We start from the raw sequence: 9,443 nt of genomic DNA on the forward strand, positions 1-9,443 counted from the left end.
TGGTGGCCGTGATGTAATTATCGCTACCGAGGTCTATGAGCAGATTCGACCACGCGGCTGAGCCAGCGTTTTTAACAAAGACGAGATACGGGACTGAGTCCCTGGTCGAGGAGGTGCCGCGTCTGGTGAGAAAAGCTGGGTCCGTCAATAGAGAAAGTCCCGCATCTCCCGCCTCCTGCAACAGGCTTCTGCCCTTGACCGTGTCGTGCGGGTAGTTCCAAGCGTGAAAGGGAGCGTTGAAATCGCCGGCCACAACCAGTGGAGAGTTTCCGGCGAGTTTCGTTGCCCTAGTGATGATGGTTTTGAAACATTGTCTGTGATCGCTCGGGCTGCTGTATACGTTAAGTATAAAAATGCTGGAGTTGTTGGATTGACTTGAGATGACTTCGACTAGGGAGGTCTCCGTCTTGCTAGGCCGGACCCCTAGATCGTGTGCGACGAAAGTGAACTTGCTGCTGACTAATGTGCAGATTCCTCTGCCGTCCCCACGTAGAGCAACAGCTTTGTATCCCTAGAGTGAAACCTGATCAGTCATCGTTTCTTGCAATAATATAACATGTGGCTTTTCTTTGAGTGCGAACAAACTGCTGCAGGGTGCATCTTTTATGGAGGAGTCCCCTGCAGTTCCACTGCCAAATCCTAAATTGAGTGTGTGGCCCATCTTTGCTGTATAGAGCGTCTTCCGGCGTTGCTACTAGGGTCTCGAAGGATGGAGGTCCGGGGACGTGCACTGGTGGCGGCGTAGGTACCGAGGAGCCATTCGGCAAGAAAACGGGACGTACGCGAGTCGACGACCTGATGTCGACGACCTGACGACCTGTTTTCCAAGCATTTAATTTTGACCTTTTGCGCGTCTATCTTCTGATCAACTGCCAAAATTTGCTGATCCACTGCGGAGAGTCGTTCGTTAATCTTCTGGATCCCGAAGCAAATTCAACATTTCTCTGATTTCGCACTTCGCTTTGCCTGTATATCTTCGGGCATGCGGGGAACGGCCTTTCTTTTGGCTGGGTTTCCCGGGTGGCTCGCCTCCACGACCATGGGAACGTCTGCGGTTTGGGGAGAGGGGGTCCCCGAGGGGGTTGAACTAGGGGCTGGAACGGGGTGAGGTTGATTAGCCTTTCTGAGCTTTGCTATTTCGGCTCGCATTGACTCTATTATGCTGCGTATCTCGGCATTTTCTTTCCTAAGCTGAGCTATGTCAGACGAACCATGCTCTGGCGCCGCGCCCCCCGTTACCTTTTCGGCAGGTCTCCCTCCGCTCCGCACCCTGTCTGCCCAGGTGGCGCCTTGTTTCCCAGGACCGGTTGGCTCCTCGAACCGGACCCTGTTCTGTGGGCCCCGGGAGCGGCCCCGGGATCTGGACCTGTAACGGCTCCTGGACCTCGAGCGGCTTCTCGAGTGGGAGCGCCTGCTCGAAGGTCTAGCCGGTTCGCTGGCGGCGCTTGTTTGTGCTGGTGACGGATCTCGATTCCTGGATTCCTCCTCCGTCGAACGATGTACGGGAGTTGGAATCTTTGCTTGCAAATCTTGTCCGCTGTGGCGTGCCGACCCCGCAGAGGCCGCAAGTAGGCGAGCAAGTGTGGTTTTCGTCGGGGTTGTTGGCCCCACATTTCCAGCATAGTTTGTCTTACGGCGTTGGGCAGACGTCAGCTCTGTGGCCTAGTCTATCGCAGGCATAGCAGCAGTCGTGCTGCCTGAGGTACAAGGAGCACTTGACTAGCACCGAGCCGTAGAAAACGAAGCATGTAGCCGTCGAAAACGATGACTACCGCTTCGCTATTCTTGATTTGCTTGGCTCCCAGAGCTAATAGATTTCTCTTGTTGAGAATGCTTCTCTCCAGGTTGGTCTGGCTCTCCGACACATCAATTTGACGTATGACACCCTTGCACGTGGCGTGCGGCACGGCTTCGTAAGTGCTGGGTTCGTACTGTTTCATTCCAAGGGTGATGCAATTCATTTTAAGGTCAAGCCTGTTTCTTCATGACTAACTTTATTATTTATCTCTTCAAATTGAGAGAAATCCTAGACCTCAGTAACCTATGGTCACTGCACTCTGCCCTACCTAACACGTCTACATCCTGCAATATGCTGGGATCGGCAGAGAGTATGAAATATATTTCATTCCTTGTTTTTACATTTGGGCTTTTCCAGGTCCACTTCCTGTTCCTGCGCTTGCAACAGTTGAAGGTATTCATCATTCGAAGCCTATTCCTTTCCGCGAATTCTACCAACATATGTCCTCTAGTGTTCCTAGAATCGATGCCACGTAGTTGCCAATTGCTTGCTCGCCAGCCTACTTTTTCCCCACTCTTGCATTGAAGTCGCCCAACTCTACAGTATACTGAGTTTGCGCCTTCCTCATTACTAATGCAACATCTTCATGAAACTGTTATATTTCGTCATCATCGTCACTCGAGGTTGGGGCGTAGGCTTGTACTACCTTCATTCTGTACCCACTATTAAGCTTTATTACAATGACTGCTGCCCTCTATTAATGCTGTATTAATGTCCTTATGAACTAGAAATCCTACTCCAAATTCTCTCCTATCTGAAAGACCTCTGCAGCAAAGGACGCGGCCGTTAGTCAGCACGGTATAAGCCTCACCTGTTCTTCTCACCTCACTAACGCCAATAATATCCCAGGCAATACCTGATAATTCTTCAAATAGCCCTGCTAAGCTAGCCTCACTCGATAGGGTGCGCGTGTTGCACGTTGCCAGGTTCATTTTCCATTGGCGGCCTGTCCGGACCCAGAGATCTTTAGAGCCTCTGCAGCGTAGCAGGTCTGACCACCGCCTTGGTCATGTGCTCCGCAGTCGCTGGGGACTGAGGGCCATGGGTAAATTGTACGAGTCATTAGGGAGGTAACGGCTGAATACTGCACCAGGGAGGCCAATTCCTGTTCTGGTGAGGGAGTGACTTTGATGAAGCTTAGTGGGCCTTCCTAATAGACCTTTCTCAGGCACCGCTGCGCCACCCGTCAGAGCGCAAGTGCTGTCGGGTAATGTGTGTACACCGCGCAGCCAAGCCTAGCCCTGTCCAGCGCGTCGCTCCCTCATCGGTAGTTACTCTGTGTACTGGAGTCACGACGACGGTTTTCATCGCCGGATTCGTAGTTTTTTGTGAACACGTGCTGCAAGATTAGGTGTCAGCGTGGTCTGCAACGCTCACAGGTAAGAAGGGGACATGACCCGTTTATCAATCGGCGTACTTTAGCTCAATTATGTCGGCATTGTGTTTCGAAGCAGCAGCCTCGCAGGTAAAGAAGGAGACATGTTGGCGCGGTGGCACTGCTAATATATTGTCACTTGTAGTAGTGGGAATAGGGCAAGCGCAGAGGCGCAAGAAGAAAGAAGTGCGCGTGCTAATCGCCCGCTCGATAGCTAGCTCTCGCCGCCGTTTTCTCCAGAGCCCATGCGCTCTCAATAAACGTCGTCAGCCACCTTTTGAAGACGCCTGGCAAAGTGGTGGAGGTGCTGGGTATTTCTCACTCATGCCACAGACTCCTTCTGGGAGCAGAAGCACCAGCCCTGTGTTAGTCCATACTCCCGTCCATCGGACCAGCCGCAGGATCTGGGGACTGCTCCCTGAAGACACCGTAGTGCTTCAGACTACCCCAACCGGTATGGAACGTGCAATGACGAACCGGTATACGCTTCCGAACCCGCTGGTGCCGCTCCATAGCGACGTCTTCGAAGACGTCCATGACTGGATGACCGACTTCGAGCGCGTCGCCGAATACAACGAATGGGACGACGCGACTAAACGTAGGAATGTCTACTTTTGCCTCCAGGATGGCGCGCGTACATGGCTTCAAAATCGTGAGCAGCAACTGACGTCGTGGCACGGACTTTGCCACGCGTCTTCAAAAGGGGGCTGACGACGTTTATTGAGAGCGGCTGGGCTCTGGAGAAAACGGCGGCGAGATCTAGCTATCGAGCGGGGCGGCTAGCACGCGCACTTCTTTCTTCTTGCGCCTCTGCTCTTGCCCTATTCCCACTACTACAGATGACAATATTCTAGTAATATCGCGTAACTTGACGACAGGCGCGTCTGAATAATGAAGCGACAGTATTCCTGGGTACATGCTTTTACAGAGGTGGAACGCACGCGTTTCGTGTAACGAGAACGCTGTCGTACGAATAATCCGGCGCGTCGGTTGCCGAGTCCCGCAAAATCGCACGTAAATAGAAAGCATTTCCAAGAATGAACGATCCAGTATACAGCCTTTGTCCGGAGCTTGTGTTAAACATTCCAAATGAGTTGTGTATATGCGAGGTGAAATACGAGTGCTTAAATGGTGCTGATGCACGTTCGTAAAAGTTCTTTCCGCGTGAAATGTCCAGATCCGTAACAATATGAAGTGACGGGCATATGCGGCAACTTACATGTGCCCGTATTTTGTAGCGATTCGATCCCGAGTTCTATATTTTTTCAGCTGTAACGCTGACTGCGCGCTTTCGGTGACCGCGGCGGCACGAGTCGATGCCGAAGGCCGAAAACAGTGACATCTGGGAAGATAATCATGAGAGAATACAACCCCTGATTGTTTTTAGCATTGTGAGGTGTCATAGTGGCGCAGTCTTATATATACAGTATATGTCAATTAAATCGTGTTATGCGCATCCTCTGTAGTGTGTGTTCCTTCAGTCAGGATGGCACCAGCGAGAAGAAGGACTGGACAAACTTGCTGCTTTCCCGGCTGTGACGATAAAACAGTAAAAAAACAAAGGGTGATCATGGCACACATTTCCATGTGATCTAACCATGAGGAAAATATGGCTGAGAAGAAGAAGGAAGAAAGGGCCAGGAGGGAAGTATGCTCTTTAGGAACCGAAGTGAAGTAACAGAGTATGCGGGGCCCATTTTAATAAGTCAGAGCGAAGGGCATACGAGGACGTACTACCAAGGTTCTTCCCATAGAAAACATACCCGCCGTGGACAAAATAAGCTCAACGTAAGTGGTATGGATATACAAAATACAAGGCCTTTTTGGCCTCGATAAGCTGATCGATGCCACTCTGTGAGGGAGGTGCAGGTTTTCTTAATGTTGCAAGGTGCACCATGTCTCAAGAGTAAAACTATAGCTGATTTGCATATTCACAGGTTCTGCTAAAATACGCAAGCAGCAGTGTGAGCCCACAGCACCCTGTGGGGAAGAGTTACAGGAGGAGCTGGTACTTCTGCCAGAACTGGATGTGGCTAGCACGGTGACCTTAGGTCTCCTGCTGTGTCATCTGAACAAGTCGCCACTGAAGAACAAAGCTGCTCAAAGGCTGGGCACATGAGTAAATGATTTATGAAAAATTTTCAATTTTCAATCATTTTCTTTAAAAAATGAAGCATAACGAAAAAACTTCCTTCCTTCAGTCACTAGAATTTTTCTTCTTTTAAATTCAGCAAACCTCATCAAATTTAGTGCAGTGGTTGCCGAGAAAAACGATTTCTCCATTCCACTGTATATAAATCAGAGCCCCAAAGTAAAATGTATTCTTAAGGCCACAGTGTTTACAAGCAAAAAAAATGAAACCAAAGACACGATGCAACAAAGCACTACACCATCCTTGACTTCAACAACCAAATGCATTACAATCTTGTAAGAGCCAGTTAAAGGCAATTGTCACACCTGTCTTTGATCCTGTTAAGCTATATCACTTCTAAAATTTCTCATTTGCTTTGTTTTGGTAACCTCATTTTCCATAGGAGAAACAGTGTCTGCTCACCTTAACTCATAGAGTTTCTTATGGTCTAACGTAGAGGGAAATCTGGTGCCACTGTCTATGCAAGTTTCCCAACGGGTGCTGTGCTGTCATGAAAATGACGGTATACGATAGTGTGTGGCTTGTGTTGGCTTTGGTAAGCGAGGCTGCGCCTTAAACGTGAATAAAGCTGCACAGATAAAGCTTTCATAAAATAACATCCTGATATATTTCATTCACCTACATTGCATCTTTCAATGGGGATTGCTCACTTGGAGTGCATAATCAAGTGATAAAAAACCAAGAACAGACACCAACTGTCAGAAAGTAAGCACCGACCTGGTCGCTGATACCTTTTTGCGTTTCATATATTTCTGCATCCAAGCACAAGTCCTCGCGATTTAATAAAACATGCTTTTGTGTAATATTTAAGAGAAGATGGCTGTTTACGTGCTGATTTAGTAGAAAATAAACCATGGTGACACACAGAGTGGTGATAGCCAGGCATGCCTGTAAGGTGTCCTGGCTCTGCGAGAACAATTTCGATCCGAAGCCACCACATCCCAGCATTCCCATGCATACAACAGAGGTACAGCACTAGTTTTCCTCTAGGTAATATTGTGAGAAACTCTGTGCCTGAACTGCAAAGGACCGAAGTGGTGTGCAGGAAACAAAGCAATTTAAAAAGTTGGATGAGTATATGTGATGCTTTTTGGTACCTATTTTGTTCTTAAGAAAATGTTATGCATTCAATTCTTGTGAAGTCGAGACTAGTGTATCACATAGTTTTGACATTTTTTGTCTCTTGCAGTTAACGCCATTATCCCTTTAATGTGCCCTTCAATGTAATCATGATTGACTACTATTCAGAGTTCGGCACTGTGCTATCTGTATATGTATTATTAAATTTTTATTTCTTTAAGCATTGCATGTGCACTTACCGTTTGTATTGTCACACTATTAGTAGGAGTTACTACAGCTTTTACACGTAAAATCCCAACTAGTTAGCTTTGTTGCAGTCAGTCATTCTCATTGTTGAAATGTGCTTTGAACAGATATGGCATGACTAGGCCATATTCTGTGACAAGTGGACATTAATGAGTACTGTATATACATGTTCATTTCACCTAGCACATTTCGAGTGTTTGCCAGTGCGTTTTCTATCACTTGATTTGGTGCTAGTTTATACACTGAGCAAGTGAAAAGTTTTTAATGCAGCTTGCCATCCCTCAATCTGAAAAAAAAACGTTGAAAGTGACTTCATCCTTGTAAACACCTTCAAATCTTCACCATGCTACATTTTCAGCGTGAGGCTAATTGAAAATTCCACATTATGGCTTAATGCTGCTGCTTTAAAGAAATGATTTGGTGTTGACGTGATTATTTGGAATATAACTGCCATTTCCGTCCTTTATGTTCTGAATCTGCAGATCACCTTACAGCGTTGCACCAGCAAGCCCCCGGAAAGCTGTGTCCCAGCAGAAGCTGCTTGTAGCTTCGCTGCTAGAGTCAACAAACCAACTTCATGGGGAAGTTTAGAAACTTGTAGTGGACAACAAAGACCTCCAGGATAAAGAAGGGCACTTAAAGAGAAAGCTTGATAATATGCAAGCTGAGAGACTGAGGACACTCCAGCCACCCAACACCACAATGTCGCAAGAGGTACTAGCAGATGCGAAAAAGTTGCGCTTTTACGCAGATTTTCAAAGTGCACAGAGATTTATGCTGTTCTTTAAATTTGCAGAAGATGGGGTATCAACTTATCGAGAGGTAACTGAACAAAATAAGCCATGTGTAATGCACATGATGGACCAATTGATGCTTGTGCTAATGAGGTTTAGGTTGAAACTCCTTGAGCAAGACTTAGCGTACAGGTTTAGCACCATTTTGAGCAGTGTCAGCCACATCTGTGTGTTTTGGACAGACTTTCTCGTAGCTTACCTAGAACAAGTTCCTCACTGGCCCAATCGCGAAAGTCTTAACCATTTCATGCCTCAAGTGTTTAAAGAGACCTATTCAAACACAAGGGTTACATTGAACTGCACGGAAATATTCATAGAAGCTCCAAGTGACTACGCTGTGCAAAGTACCACTTATTCAGCTTACAAAAGCCACAACACAGCAAAAGGGCTGATCGGTATACCTCCGAATGGCATGGTGACTTTTGTTGCGGATCTTGCTCCAGGAAGGTTGTCAGATAAAGAGATAACACGGCGCAGCGGTCTGTACAAAAAGCTAGAACAGGGTGACTCAGTAATGGCTGATCGAGGGTTTTTGATCGAAGGGGATCTTACTGAGCTTGGGGTCTCACTAAATATCCCACCTTTTATAAAGGAACATCGCAGCTGTCAATACAGGATGAACAAGAAACAAGAAAAATTGCCAAGGTCAGGATACATGTTGAACGTGTTATTGGCCAACTAAAGACTTTCAAAATTCTTAAACACGTGTTCCCAATATCAATGTCACGAAGGTTGAATGCAGTGTGGAAAGCAGGTGCTTACATGTACAATTTCATGAACGAACTTTTAGTTGATCGATGATTCTAGGAGAGGAAGCATTGAAAAATTATGCCAATATGCTCACAACACTGAATGTCATTTTGCACATGAGGTATGAGGGACAGAGTAATGGAGGACTCCGTATTAATTTTGATCTGATGCAGTGTTTTGCGTGGAGTTAAAACAAAGCATGGTTAGACACGCTGATTTCTATACTGAGTTTCAGCTACATGCTCAACAAAAATGAAGCAGTTCTAAGTTCCCGCATTGCCTTGCTTTTGTCAGCGTGTAAGCCTGCCCTTGAACAAATGGTCTCCGGGAAAAAGCAGACCAATGTACGTGCGGCATTATATTGCCTTTATTTTCTACATAAGGTAAGAACCACAGTACCTGTCTATTTATTCCGCTGAGAGTACAGTTGAGTGGATGTGGCATCTATTCATATAAGAGAGGGGTCTTGTGGTCGCTACCACTGGGGTAGCAGAAGAGCAACCGACATTTATTTTTAGCGTGGGTTGGTGACGCGTCGCCTGACTACCTGGATCTTGTACGCCAAATTTCGAATTATAGTATGTTTACGGTGGAGATTAACTCCACGGAGAAGCGGCCGAGTGGTGGTGATATCTGCACTGATTGTGTTATTTCTATCAAATTTTTTACATACAGATGTAAATATTTTTCGGCAAGGATACGTATGTCATGAGCATCAACAAAAAGTGGCGCCTTGTTCTATTCGTACTTTCGCAGTGCAACGCTGTCAACTGGTGGTATTTTGGCAACATTTGCCATTCCTTTACATGAGTGTTGGCTAAATAACACGAGGTCCCTGAACTTGCTGCGTGTAATTACTTTGTATGTTGACCATGCTCATGTGTAATGATTGTACTCGTATGAAGTTCGGAGTTTCATGCTTAGCATGTATTCCACAGTGACTAGATGGCTCCTTATTTGTGATATACATAGTGAGAATCATGGTGATTGTCTTTCAATAAAGCACCATGATATGCATTGTTTGATGCATGCAAAGTGAAACTTGTCAGTAAAACCCATTTAATGGACTCCATGAATGTGCAGCATAACATTTTCCACAGGTACAAATTTAGCACTTATGGTGGCATCATTTCATGCAACTTCAGGTATCACATCATGCTTCCAAAACACTAACAGTGCAACATTAGTGTGGTTTAGTGCTATTTTCACTGGGCTGCATATGCAGACGGTAAAATTGCTCCAGCACTG

The sequence above is a fragment of the Dermacentor silvarum genome, chromosome 2 (assembly GCF_013339745.2).
Source record: "Dermacentor silvarum isolate Dsil-2018 chromosome 2, BIME_Dsil_1.4, whole genome shotgun sequence".
Classification (NCBI taxonomy): Eukaryota; Metazoa; Arthropoda; class Arachnida; order Ixodida; family Ixodidae; genus Dermacentor; species Dermacentor silvarum.